Source organism: Elgaria multicarinata, chromosome 14, assembly GCF_023053635.1.
Source record: "Elgaria multicarinata webbii isolate HBS135686 ecotype San Diego chromosome 14, rElgMul1.1.pri, whole genome shotgun sequence".
NCBI classification, from domain to species: Eukaryota; Metazoa; Chordata; class Lepidosauria; order Squamata; family Anguidae; genus Elgaria; species Elgaria multicarinata.
The window spans coordinates 21,667,947-21,683,018 of record NC_086184.1 but is presented as its reverse complement, the minus strand read 5'-3'; the positions used below and the strand labels follow the sequence as shown (position 1 = coordinate 21,683,018).

At 42.1% G+C, this 15,072-nt stretch overlaps 1 pseudogene; it reads right to left on the bottom strand.

Annotated features, from left to right (window-relative positions):
- Positions 1-4,300: 4,300 nt before the first annotated feature.
- Positions 4,301-5,259, bottom strand: LOC134408883 (alpha-1,3/1,6-mannosyltransferase ALG2-like; annotated as a pseudogene).
- Positions 5,260-15,072: the final 9,813 nt, after the last annotated feature.

Sequence of the window (15,072 nt, the reverse complement as noted above, 5' to 3'; positions counted from 1 at the left end):
GGCATTTGTGAGGTACATTAAAGACTCCCTCTGAGGATTGTCTGGGTCACACACCTAAAGCTATGGTGTGGCTTTCCAAATTGCCAAATTGGGGATCAACATGCATCTTGTAATCCAAGGACACCTCTAACAATCTATCCGTCACTGTCAATTTATATATCACCTTTTTCACTGAAAGCCTTTAGAAGTATAATCCAGTTAGGAAGGCTATGAGTCTATTTGAAGGCTTCCTTTATACTGAAGGTCTGTTAACGGTAAAGAACCCTAAGAATGGAAAATGGGGGTGGGGGCTTAAATTGCCCATCAAGCGTTAGCACCTGTACAGCAGTCTGAGCAAGGCACATATGTCACCTGATTAGTCTTTCCCACTACTGTGAGATGTATTGAATTTCTACTTATTTCAATCAATCAAATAAGTCTATGAATCAAATACACATTAGCATATCCATCATTTTTATGAAAATTGGGGCACCCATAAGCCTGGAGTGCATTCATATAGCACTAAACTATTAATTTAGTTTTACATACAAATACCACCATCATTGTCATACTATTTTAAAGGGTTGCCCTCCTGTTACATTTTAGATCACATTATAATAGTGAGTGTATTTCTCTTTTTGTGGGGGTCTTACTGCACAATCCTACTACTCAGAATTAGGTTCCATTGAGTTCAATAGAGTTTACTCCCAGGTAAGTGTGTATAGGATAGCAGCCTTGCTGCTGCTGCTGCTGCTGCTGCTGCTGCTGCTGCTGCTGCTGTTGCTGCTGCTGCTGCTTCTTCTTCTTCTTCTTCTTCTTCTTCTTCTTCTTCTTCTTCTTCTTCTTCTTCTTCTTCTTCTTCTTCTCCTCCTCCTCCTCCTCCTCCTCCTCCTCCTCCTCCTCCTCCTCCTCCATTGGCTTCCTTGCATGGTTAGGCTGCACCATGTAGAAATGTTCATAAATTATATAACCACTTCTCTGTTTTCACCATTCCCAGTATTGTATTTGTGAGATGACAAAATATTAAAGAAACACAGATAATTAACATGTCCGATTTTCCAGATGTAATCAGAATAAATATCTCCACACCTTGCGACGGAGGCAGCAACAGCAATAAGGAGCCGATGTGACTTGGCCCTTTAGTTGAATTTCAATTGGAATTCAAGCTTATAGATTCATTGTGAGCAAACTCCCCCCCCCCAAAAAAAAATCCAATAGACACTAAAAGAATTTGGGACAGGATGGGAAACATCTCTAATTTGCCTTCATTAATCACTTTACACAGTCCGCCCCATCTGACATCACTCAAGCAGTCAGGGCACATACTATTAATTACAGATGGGGAGATGTTCCTCCAGCAGAAATTAATTAATTATGCTCCTTTGAGGGGGTGGTGTAGTGTAGCGGTGGAAATTCAGGGTCATGATTCCTCTGCCACTTTTGAAATGGAATATATTAGATCTGACAAGCTGTTCCTTGAAAGTAGAATCTTCTTTGGCCAGTCATGGTGTGAGTCTTCATGTATTTCTGCTGTAATTTACTGAAGACTAGAAGCCTTTCAAGCACTCCTCTCATTGCCAGGAAAGAAAGGGGGAAATGGTATCTTGCACTGGGTCAAGTTATATCAGTAAATGTGTGGCAGAAAACTTTATCCTACTGTAACTAAGCATGCTACATGGCAGCACTTCTCATGTTTTTCACACAGGGGGTCTTTCTCTCTGTGTGTTTGTGTTTGTTTTCCCCCTCTTGTGAGAGCCAGTGTGGTGTAGTGGCTAAAGTGTTGGACTGGGAGTTGGGAGATCTGGGTTCTAGTCTCCACTCCACCATGGAAACCCACTGGGTGACTTTGAGTCAGTCACACACTCTCAGCCCAACCTACCTCACTGGGTTGTTGTTGTAAGGTTAACATGGAGAGGAGGAGGATTATGTATGCCGCCTTGGGTTCCTTAAGAGGAAAAAGGCCGGATATAAATGAAATAATAAATAAATAAATAAATAAATAAATAAATAAATAGACATTTGTGCAAACTGCAGCTCCAATTTTCATAATTTGCGCAAATTGCAGCCATAATTTTTGTAATATGAGAAAATTATGAAAATTGCACAAATTAAACAAATTAAGGCTCCAATTTATGCAAATGTCCATTTAAGAAGGAAAGCCAGAAAGAAATCAGTGACGCGAAAATCCACAACCTGGTCTGACTTGAACTTCATCTTGTCGTGCCAACTCTTGAGTAAGCGAGCTGATGTCTGGGGCCAAGGGAGCGCAAGTTTATGACAGCTCAGTGAACCTCATCCCCTGGCTGGATTCCATCCACATCCCTACCACTGAGCCATGGCACTTCCAAAAGGTCTGTCTAACCTAGCAGTCTAATTGTAGCTAGCCAGGTGCTTATGGAAAGTTTATAGGTGGGGCACAAAGGTGGTAAACTTCACCCATTTTGATAGTCCCGCCATGTGATATTCCAAGCTTCACTGCTCCTGTTTCCCTTTATCCATCACAGTTAGAGTGATTACCTGACAAAACTGTGACTCAAGACAATCTGGGTTTCAATGCCTGCTTTACAAAAAGAAGAAGTATTCCTAGTTTAGCAGGAATCACAATCATTTTTAAAAAAACACCGCCTGGTTTAGCAGGATTCAGAATCCTTTCCCTCCCCCCTTCAAATAAAAGTTTTCACTCTATCAGATAGATTTAGCCTGTCAAATATTAAAAGTAACTTGGATGCAGCAGGTTATGTGGAGAGTGATCAGACCAATTTAAATGGAGAGGAGCAATCACTTTGATATATTAGGCTTCAACACACTGCACCTTGGGCTACACCTCACATAAGGCTGTTACTGCACATTAATTTTGAGTGTTCGGAGCTGCCCACCACTCCACCAGCAGTAAATGCCACAGCAATAAAGAATAATCACTGCACCAGTCACGCTGCTCTCACAGGACTCTGCCAGAATTTCCCATTATCAGGTATAAGCCCCCATCTGGAGGGATTTGGAGCTTTATACCATTCATTCTCAATTGGCAGCAGATTCCTCAGTGCAGCCACAGCCAGTCTGTAAGAAAAAGGGGGAGATGTGTCTGTTGCTTGGTTGTTTAAAAGAAAGCCCCCTCCCCTGTGTCAGCTCACTGACAACAATGTCCGAAGTACATTCCACATATTGAGAAACAAAGCAATTCATGCCTTAATATCTGGTGGGTGGCAGGCAAAAGGTATTATTCTTGCCAAGTTGTCATTTTTCTTATCCTTTGTACCCCTCTCAGCTTTTAACCTGTGGTGCTTCTTCCCCAACCCTAAAACAAAAGGAAGTCAAGATCCAAACCAGGTCAGAAGGATGAGAAATGAGTTCTCAGGATGCAAAATATTTATGATGCGTTTCGGCCTGTTCTTTGTCCTAAGGCCTTCCTCAAGATGTTGTTAGAAGGTACTGTCTGCAGAATTTCCTCTACCGAAATAATTTGTCTCCTGAGGTAATCTTTGGCGACTGTGGTAATCTATGGTGACTATGGGTATGTCTACACTGTAGGGAGGGGGAGAATCATCACCACCACCATAAATTTATTTCTTACTCGCCTCTCCATTCTGATCGAGGCGGGGAACAACAAATGATAAAATACATAATACTCAATTAAAACATAATATTCATTGTTAAAACATCCTAAAAACATTCTAAAACATCTTAAAATCCCCCTGGATAGGCCTGCCAGAAGAGATCAGTCTTGATAGCTTTCTTGAATGCTAGTAGACTGTTAAGTTGATGAGTCTCCTCCGGCAGCCCATTCCACAGTCTGGGAGCAGGAGAAGAGAAGGTCCTCTGGGTAACAGTTGTTAATCTAGTTTTTGCTAGCTGAAGTAGATTTTTTTCCAGAGGACCTGAGTGTGCGGGGTGGATTGTATGGGAGAAGGTGATCCCGCAGGTAGCCTGGACCCAAACCATATAGGGCTTTAAAGGTAACTTCGCCTCCGGGAAATCACACACACCCAGGATAGTGGCAGAGCAAAACTCATCGGCGTTGCAGTCTTCGCAGTCGGTGCAAACAGAGAGCTGTAGCACATCCCCGGGTTGGTGCGTGTTGCCTCCTGCCAACAGCCCCAGCACAGTGCAGACCAGGGAGCCCACTGATGCTACAGTGCTGCCAAGCGGCTGGTTCTTGATGGAGCTGGAGTGGAGCACGTTGGACGGGACGCTCGCTGCAGCCCCGGCCCTAGAGGGAAAAATGAAGGCGGCCACCACAACTGCAAAGAAGAGGTAGGATCTGTCTGTATGTGGCACAAACATCTTTTTTTTTCTTTTTCTTTTTTTCCAATGGAGTTTAATTTTATTGCATTAGACTAGAAACATATTGTTACAGCTTTTCAGTGAATGCTTCTGGTGAAAAGTTTTCTAAAACTCTGATTCTCCCAGCAGCTCCCATTGTCTTCTTTAAAATAGGACCTCTTACAAATTTCTCCATGGCTTCTGAAAACTGGGTTGGAAGAGGATCATACAAGAAGCCCGTCTGATCGTTCACAACCGATTCTAAAGGTCCCCCAGAATTTACTGCAATGACTGGACATCTCATGTACATAGCCTCTAAAGGAACTATTCCGAAGTGTTCATTACTCGGTGTATACAGAACACACACACAGTTACTAAGAAGCGCTATCTTCTCTTCGTCAGAGAAAGATCTCAGGAATGTGATAAGACATCTGGATTTATGTGGGACAAGGATTTGAAGGTTTCGTTGAAAACATTTGCTGTAAAACAACTGTTGACTAGAATACAGTCAGCCATGCCAGTTGCATACACTTCCAACCAGTCCAGGGGAGCTCTGTAGACATGTTTAATTAACAATTCCCTCTTAGTCAGAAGCTGATCAGGGAAGTGACAATCAAACAAAACCTTCTTACGCCTCCGAGTCAGACGGAGAATTGGAATGCAGGCAGACACCTGGTCACAAACAAAGACATCAACTTCCTCCCTGCTTTGCAGCAGCACATGCAAGGCCAGGCACACCATGCGCAGCGTGGCACAGAGCGCGTGGCCTCTTCCCAGGATGCTCCGTGGCAGCCAGCCCCCCGACGTCTGCACATCCAGCTGGCACGTCTCCGACAAGCAGCGCGCAGGGTCGTAGAGCAGCGTCCAAATTTGCATGCGGCAGCCCCGTGCGCGCAGCGCTAGAGCCGCGGCGACGATCAACCGCTCGGCCCCGCCGATGCCAAGATCCGGGTGCAGAAAGAAAATGGAAGGACAGCCTCTCAGCTCGCTTTTGCCAGTGTCGGTCGCCGCAGCGGCCATGTTGACGCCTTTCCCACCCGGAACAAACATCTTCTTGACACGGAGAGTAGTAGCAGTACGACTGGCCACGGATTCAAATCCTCCTAGACGTAAAAGCAACTCACCGATCCTCTCTTGTCCAGAACGAGCGCGAACTTAATTCCAAGGGAGCTTGTATCCTAGAGCATGTTCAAGTGTTTCAGCTGGCTTCCTTTGCACGGGCTTTATTCTCTCCGGGGTCCTCAGGTATTCCCACCCCCTCAGGGTCGGGTGGGGGAAGAGGGCAGGCAGCATGGACAAGGAGAGGGCAGGCAGCATGGACAAGGATGCCACAAAACCCTTCCAGCATCTTGATGGCTATGCAACATCCTGGAAGGATGTCATGGGCACTATTTTTTTGTTCTGAAGAGGGAGAAGGAGCACAGCTGTGCTCCTCCACAAAAAAGGTAAAAACAACCCTGAACTTGCTCCTCACCCCTAAAGGGCGCACACTGCTTCGTGCAGCTCTGTGCCCATTTTACAGTACCCACTACACACAGGGATAACGGGAGGACCTGGATGCAGCAGCCACGTGGCCCGTGCTCCACGGGATGGTCCCAGGACCATGGGAAAATCAGTTTTGCCATGGTTCCCTATATCCCGGGGAATGTCCTTGGTTGTCCTGGGTTGCCCCAGGATACCCTGTGTGTCATTTAGATGAACAGGGATGATCAAAGGACTACCCCAGAATATAGGGCTTCTTTCTTGTGGTGCTTCTCCAAATCTAACTCACCCTAACATTTAAAGTCTAAGTTAATTCTGTGTGACTGGTACTAGTTTCCAGTTGGGTACTTTTAACATGAGATGCATGATAGCTTCAATTGCAGTGTCTATTCCAGTGAACAGACAAATCCAAGATCCACCACTCTGCCACTGACAGCCAAAGTATTTATTTATTTATTGCATTTTTATACCACCCAATAGCCGAAGCTCCCTGGGTTCACAAAAATTCATGATGGAGCAGAAAATAGCCACAACATAGGGTACCATGCCGGCGAGATCACATTAGGCCAGTCCTTTTACAACTTCATTGGCTGCCAGTCTAGGTCTGGGCCCGATTCAAAGTGCTGGTATTGACATTTAAAGCCCTAAACGGTTTGGGGCCAGGTTATTTGAAGGAACGCCTCCTCCCATATGTACCTGCCCGGACCTTAAGATCATCTACAGGAGCCCTTCTCCGTGAGCCCCTGCCAAAGGAAGTGAGGCAGGTGGCTACCAGGAGGAGGGCCTTCTCTGCTGTGGCACCCCGGTTGTGGAATGAGCTCCCCAGAGAGGTCCACCTGGTGCCTACACTGTACTCCTTTTGTCGCCAGCTGAAGACCTTTTTATTCTCTCAGTATTTTAACACTTAATTTTAACTTAACTTTAAATTTTACTGTTTTAACTCTGTATTTTAGTTTTATATCAATTTTGCTTAATGGTTTTACCCTGGTTGTGCTTTTTATACTGTATTTTGTATTTGTGCTAACCTGTTGGTTGTTTTATGATGGTTTTAATTTTTGTGAACCGCCCAGAGAGCTTCGGCTATTGGGCGGTATAAAAATGTAATAAATAAATAAATAAATAAATATGTAAATTGCCTAACACATCTATTAAGGTTATGGCTCTTAACAGCAATAATTTACTGACATTGTGAAGCTTGAGTGAACATGAAAATATCTTAACATAACATGCTAAATGGAAAGAGTGTTGTTGTTTATTGAATACACACACAGAGAGAGAGAGAGAGAGAGAAAGAGAGAATGAGAATGCCTTAGGGCCAAATCCTCACAAGATCTCTAACACAACATCAACATCCAATAAATAAAATAATAAAAATAAAAACTACTTAAAATGAAATAGTCCAACAGCAAGGCAAATATTGGTTAAAACACAGGGGTGGGGGAGCATGGTGACAACGTAACAGTAACATAGCCAGCTCGGCATGTTCTTCGAAAATGAGATCATTAATAATAGCCACTTTTCCATTAACTGACATGGCATTCATTAGAAGCACCTTCAGGCTTGAAGGGACTACAGGCAAACCACTAGAATTATCAAGGTTGGATGGAAGGCAGGAAGGGGAACAAATCATCAAGATGCCTCATTCATCTGCCCTGCATATGATGCCTCTGCCTGTCATTGTCATAGCAGTATCTGTCTTCAGCCACACCTATGCTCATTCCCTTTACCTCTGGATTCGTCACTTACACTCACACACAAATCTCCACAAATCAAGCTCCTGTAGCAGTAATCTCTCATTTCTCACTGGAGAAAATGTCTCTCAACAAGTACACTGTAAGAAGCCTCAAAAACCTGGAAGTGCCCTCACATCTGCCAAAGTTCTAACCTCTGTGTGAGAGTGTGTGTGTGTGTGTGTGTGTGTGCGTGCACGCGCATGTGTGTGCAACCTCTTTTGGCCCAGGGGTTTGATTGTTCCTATACCAAGTCTGGATTCCTCTGACATTCCCAGTCCATTGCTCTAGAATTCCAAAGCTTGAGACCTTTGGGGCAAAGATGTAGCTTGACTGACCCAAGACATTTTGTTGTCCAAAGTAGAGCCCAAATAGCACTCTCACACAACCCTTTTTCAAGATGCTGTCTGAAGCTGGTTGCTTCCCCTTGCTATATGGAAGGGCAGGCAACAGTGGATCATGGTGTTATTGTGGGGTGGAGCCTTGTGATGTCATTGGCCTGTCAATTCTTAGAAGAAAAGAAAAATGTGTTTCGTTGGCATTGCCAAGGCAAGTGTCCCAAAAATAAAATGGCTAAACTAGATGTCAAGGTCCAGGAAATGGAAACTGTCAAACGGGAAAAATAATAATAATAATAGGTGAGTTATGTTTTGTTTTCCATTTTAAGGTGTGTTTCCCCTCCCTCTCCTATTTTTCCCCCATTGGGGAGAAGGATCAAAAATATTTGAAGGGAGAATAACATTTAAACTTTTCTCTCAGAAGTATGTGATTTTGTTGTTGTTGTGTATTAGAATAATACTGAAGCAATGCTCTTAGATGAAGGCTTCAATGGTAAGATTAGGTGACAGCTCTGAGAATGGACTTCATAGCTTCCCAATATTTCAGTCTTATTTATTTATTTATTTAAGGATTTTTATGCCGCCATTCAGCCAAAAAAGGCTCTCATGGCGGCTTACAAAAGTATTTCTTGACAGTCCCTGCCCACAGGCTTACAATCGAAAAGACATGACACAAAAAGAAAGGGGATTGGGAGGGAGGAGGAGGAGGGGGAAAAGGAAAGCAAATTCAGGCACTACAATCTTAGTTGGAAAGTTCAGCAGTTACAGGTGACAGCAGGAGGGAGGGGGCTCTCAGCTGGAGCTGGACCCAGGCACGGTGGTCTTAACCAATTCAGATTGTAAGGGGATATCACTATGCACTGAGAACCCTTTTCCATTGTATACTAAACTTCTATTGTATGGAGAAATTGTCCAAAATTTGAGCTGCACTTCAATACCACCTACAGTCTGAAATGGTACAGGTTTATCATAGAACAGTAGAGTTGGAAGGGGCCTATAAGGCCATAGAATCCAACCCCCTGCTCAGTGAAGGAATCCACCTCAAAGCATACCTGACAGGCGGTGGTCCAGCTGCCTCTTGAAGGCCTCTAGTGTAGGAAAGCCCACAACTTACATAGGTAATTGGTTCCATTGTCGTACTGCTCTAACAGTCAGGAAGTCGTTTCCTGATGTCCAGCCGGAATCTGGCTTCCTGTGACTTGACTGTTTGTGGTAGCTATGGCTCACCCTACTACCACCACCACATAATGTGAATATTAGCTATGATTAGTCTTTCAGAAATTGTTTATATGACTTTATTTCAATATATACACTTAAGTGTCAGTTGAATTAAAAATCTGAGAATACTAGCTTCTCTATTTCTGTGACTGAAAAAATATTTCATGTTTAGCCTTATGTTCTGTATGCCATTTAGGTGTTTGTATGTTTTAATTGTTACTGTTTATTGACTGGGTGTGTATATCAATCAAAACTTTGCTGTTGTTGTTTTATAACATGAGAAAAAGTTGTAATTTATACCCCATTATAGAAATTCTTTGTAGCTGTATCTGCCTCATAAAAATACACCCAGTTCTAAAGTTCACAAAATTCAATTCAGTTTATCCTGCGTAAATCAATATTAATACTTCTTCCATCACTCAACAACAATAATCATAATTTACAGGCACTGCAGTGTGTAAAATCTAAATTAACCTGAGCAGCTGTCACATGGAGAATAAAATATAAAATGCAAGAAGATGTCTGTGTTGGATTTCTTCAATCTGCAATGCAGAATGATGGACAGGCAGATGAATATATGAAAGGCCTGGGCAAATGAGAAGTCCAAATGAATGGAGGGGCAGATAAAAGGAATCAATGCTAGGGATCCAGAGAATCAGGAGTTCCAATAAGAGAAAGGGTATTTTTTGCCTTCTCCCTCTGTCACAATGTTTTATGTAGGGGTGATCATATGAAAAGAAGGGCAGGCCTCCTGTATCTTTAATAGTTTTATAGAAAAGGGAATTTCATCAGGTGTATGCATGCATCACCTGGTGAAATTCCCTCCATTACAACACTTAAAGCTGCAGGATCCCTGTCCTCTTTTGTAGCTGGTCACTCTACAAAAGAGGGCAGGGCTCCTGCAGCTTTAACTGTTGTGGTGAAGAGGGAATTTCACCAGATGCTGCATGCATATAAATGACACCTGCTGACATTCCCTTTTCTATACAACTGTAAAAGACACAGGAGTCCTGTCCTCCTTTCCATATGGTCACCCTAGTTTTATATCCCATCCAAAAGCTGCTCATGATGTTCTGGGATTCTCTTGTGGGAGTAGGGATATAATTAAACACATGAGAAAGTTACATGGACTGGAAATAGACTGATATATCCATCTCAAATATCAGTGAACATGAGAAACATTTCTCTTACACATATGGCACTTCCAAGCCTGCACGTAGGTCACAATTAGATTTGGCTGAAGTCATGAAAAAGAAGTTTTGATGGTGTGGTCTTTCCAACTGTAGGTAAGATAAAGACAGATGCAGAACCAATGATTTCCATTCTGGAAACAGTATTGCCATTTGTTTTCCTGCTGAAATTCTAAAATGTTTTCAAAATCTTGGCATTCTCATCTTAAACTCTGAAATGAAGTCTGAAATAACAAGGTGAGGTCTTCAATTTTAGTTCACATACACACACAGGAAAAAGCTTAAAACAAAAGTACTTGTTAATTTACTTATTTGATTTGTAACTCACATTACCAAGAAAAATGTCACTCCAAGTGGCTACCAGACATTACTAAAACAGTGTAATGGTCAAAGGGATTTAGCTATTCTATGCAACCCCCTCTTTTTTGTGTAATCAAAGTCAAGCATCTGGCTAAAGAAACTCTACTCTGAGCTTTTCCATTTTTTATGACACAAGATGATTGTACTTTTGAGAAATTCAATATAGGCATAATGAGAAAGAAATAGCAGGGTGAATTTCCTTTTTTTTGTTTTGTTATGTTATTATTAATACAATTATTCCCCTGTAAGCAAAGCCTACTCTTAATATCTAAAACCATAAAGTAGAATTGAATATTGACATCTTTCCACTGCCTTTTACAGAGTGACACCTTTAGTAAATATTGTTTCCCCAGCAATTCATGACAGCAAGTTGCAATTCTGCTAAAAGGTGGTCTCGTTTCTCATCTTGCTTACTTTACCTTATTGGCTTGAAGGTACTGCAGCCCCAGTGGCATATCTTTGGTTTCTTTTATGTTGGTGAATATACATCAATATAAACAGATGGGGAAGAAGGCATTGAATTGTTTGTTAAAAATATTTCTTGGACATCTTTCAGGACAGGAACCCTCCCAAGGTGGCTTACCACAATAAAACTCACAGAATAAAACCAATACAGTAATACAAGTTGCAACAGTAAGGGACATCCTAAAAATCAACAAACAGAAACAACAAAACAAAACATAGCATATACAACTGCAGCCTACAATCCAGGTCAAAGCAACATAACCAGGGGAAGGCCACAGTAAAGTGGTAGGCACTTCAGAGCCTTTTTAATAGCCTGCATTGATGAGACCCTGGCAGACCCCTGATGGCAACTTATTCCAGAGGTGCAAGGCCAGTACAGACGAGGCCCTCTCTTATGTAGTCATGCACCTAATTACTCTCACAGGTGAGGAAATGAGAAGGGCCTCTTTTGCTGATCTTAAAGTGTGGGCTGGCTGATATGGGTGAAGGTGGTCCTTCAGGTAATCTGGTCCCAAACCACTTAAGCCATTAAAGGTCAAACCAAGCATGTTAAATTGGGCTCAGAAACGTACTGGTAACCACTGCAGCTGGCACAATATAGGCATTATATGATCGGACTACTTTGCCCCACCAACATTCAGGCAGCCACATTCTGTACCAGGTGAAGTTTCAGGATCATCTTCAAAGCCAGCCTTATGTACAGTGCATTACAATTAATCCATTATGAACATCACTGGTTCATGGATAACTGGGGCAGATGAAAACAGGAGGTAGACCTCCTGATAACTTTCCCCAGCAGTTCAATGTAGATGTTAAAAAATATGAGAGAAGGTTGGAGCCTTGCAGCATCCCACAGGCCAAAGGCTGGAGCTAAAGTCCCCTAGCACCACCTTCTCAGACCAATCTTCCAGGAAAGACTGGAACCACTTTAAAAATGTCCCTCCCATGCCCAAACCAGAGAAAATATCCAGGAGGTTGCCATAGTTGATGGTACTTGAAAGCTGCTGAGAGGATCAAAATTAACAACATGTTTGCACTCTCCCCATCCACTCCTTGGTGTAAGTCATTAACCAGGGTGATCAATGCTGTTTCCATCCCATAACCAGGTCTAAAATCTGATTGGAATGGATTGGAGTAATCAACATCTACAACTTGTGAGGTCACCACACTGGGAAGGGCAAGTCCCCAAGGTCTCTCTTGCTGTTTCCAGGGGTCTGGTATTGATGGCTGGCATAGTTCTCTCCTGCAGTAGCATTTGCACCCTGGAGGAGGCTAGATGGCCATACCTCCAGCCAGAAGCAGATGTTACTGCTGCTAAAGTTGCTACTGAAGTTAACTAATGCTTCATCTTGAACTCATGTCAAGGTGTGTGTGGGGAAAATTCATATAAACTTCTTGCTGACATGAATTTACAATGTGGTGTGAGATTTAAACACCTGGAAGATTATTGAATTTCTGACTTCTAGACTGCAGTGCTTCCTTAGGAGATGTGGTCTGCTGTTAAATCCTTTCATGAGTCATACTGTCATGAACTAATAATCTCCTTTGTTGACCTAGTTATTATGCATACACATAGCATAGTGATAAAGTTCTGATCAGTCGGTTATTTGCATACATATGGTGAAGCATAATGAACATGGGCCATGTTACACAGTGAGAGGCCATGGTACTGCTTAGGAACAGAATAAAATTCTGAAAGAGCAGCAAAAGGAGAGGACAACATACTATTTGAATGAGCAGAAGGTATAGCAGCCACTTTGAGAAGGCCTGTGCAAGTCTACAGTTACTACCACATTTTTGTCACTAGTCCCTACAGGATCAATATATGTCCAGACCATGTTTCATTCTACTTGTGTATACTCATTAGTTGTTTCATCCCATTTCTGCATTTATCTGTACATTTTACAAAATCCATGTGGACATTTGCATTTAAATACATCTAAACTGTGCCTAGTGAGAAAAATAATTTCTACCAAAATTTCTCTTAATTTGGGGCATTACTTTGAGTAGAAACATTTTGGAGAATCAGTCATACCACCTTTAGTTCTGTAAGTGAATTCCTGGTCATTGTACAAGGTCTACAGGCAAAATATTGTGGCTAAGGAAACAACCAACAAGGAAGTAAAATCTAGCGACTGTGAGTTGTGTCTGGTTGTCTAGGCAACACAATACAAACTCTATGATCTGTGCTCACTGCAACTGCTTTTGACTGCTAAAGAGACCAGTGATTTTAGACTGCAAAAGAACAAATGAGTGGTTTAGACTGCTGAAGAACATGAGCCCTGTGTACTGCGGACTCTGTGAAATTGACTTCTGCTCTTTGACCCTATGCTGTCTCCTGATCGTCAGTTGGCAGTGGTGGTAAGGAGAGTCTTTGCATAGTTATGCTTAGTGCACCAGCTATGACCCTTCCTGAATCAGTCAGACGTTTTGCATGCTTTGGTTACATCACATTTACACGGCAGATATGCACTCTATATGGGGCTACCATTGAAGAGTGTCCGGAAGCTTCCATTCATGCAAAATGTGGCAGATTGCCTGCTAAATGGTCCACCATATTACAGTAGTCCTGAAAGACTTGCACTGGTAGCCAGTTGCTTTCTGAGTGCAATTCAAGGTATCTCATCTATCTATCTATCTATCTATCTATCGGCATGTCTACACCAGCCCTATATCCCGGGATCATTCCTGTGCATCCAAATACCACACAGGGGATGGTATCCAGGAAGCAGGCAGGGATGATCCCTCCATTTTCCTGGGAAAACCCTTAGGTGTAGAAAGGGCTTATCTATCTATCATCTATAATTCAAAATCAGGAGTTAGATGGTCATCACTTTTTGTCTGCCTTCCTGTTGAACGATTCTCATGAAACACACTTCTTCTTCTTCTTCTTCTTCTTCTTCTTCTTCTTCTTCTTCTTCTTATTATTATTATTATTATTATTATTATTATTATTAATTTATTTATATAGCACCATCAATGTACATGGTGCTGTACAGAGTAAAACAGTAAATAGCAAGACCCTGCCGCATAGGCTTACATTCTAATAAAATCATAATAAAACAATAAGGAGGGGAAGAGAATGCAAACAGGCACTGGATAGGGTAAACAGGCACTGGGTAGGAAAGCTCTTGTTACGCAGATTACACAAATAACATTTTTTTCACTATAATTCAAACTCGGAAGTTTATTTATGTACATAAATATTTTTTTTAAGCAGTAGGCTATCTTCTATAACAATGTACAATACACTTTCATTTTTGATATAAAAAAATGGTCATGTATAATTAAACAATTGCAAATTGGAGCAATCCTGTGCTCCCAGCCCCTGCTTGATGAGCTGCCAGCTTGCAATGTTGTGTAAATGGCCACTTTATGGCGCAATTTGCATAATATTTGATTTATGGGAAAACATGAGTTACCATTTTTATGCAAAATGGTGACTCATTGAAGGGAAGGAGAGCTACTGGGTGCTTGCAGATGAGTCCTAGGGCTGGGGGCACATGGCCCTGTCCATTGTTACACTGGGACTAAGTTCCACTGATTTCAGTGGAGCACATTTTTGAGTAGCCATGTATGAAATTGTGCTGATAGGCTGCAACTATCCTACACTCACTTCACTGGGAGGATGCCCTACAAAACTCATCACAGCTTTCTTCTGAAAAGAAATGTATAGATTGTTCTGGAAAGTGCTACATAAATGCTGAGCATTATGAACTCAATACAATTTGTCACCTCTAATATAATTATCACTTTTGTTTCTCTTTTGGCTCCTTTATCCCTGAACTCTTCCACTTGAGTCTGTATCCATTGATACTGTACAACATGACCTTTCACGGATGCCCTTTCCTTCCCATTTCATCTTTCCTGGCACATTACCCTAGCCAGTTCACCCTCCCCCACTCATTTCCTTGCAACGTAAAGCTTCAAAATGCAAAGGTTGCTGCTAATCCCTTCTCTATATATCTCCTTCCTTTGAGTGTATTTTGTTCATCTACTTTCATCTCAAGAAATACTCTCTATTCATAGACATTTATTCAGATACTAAAG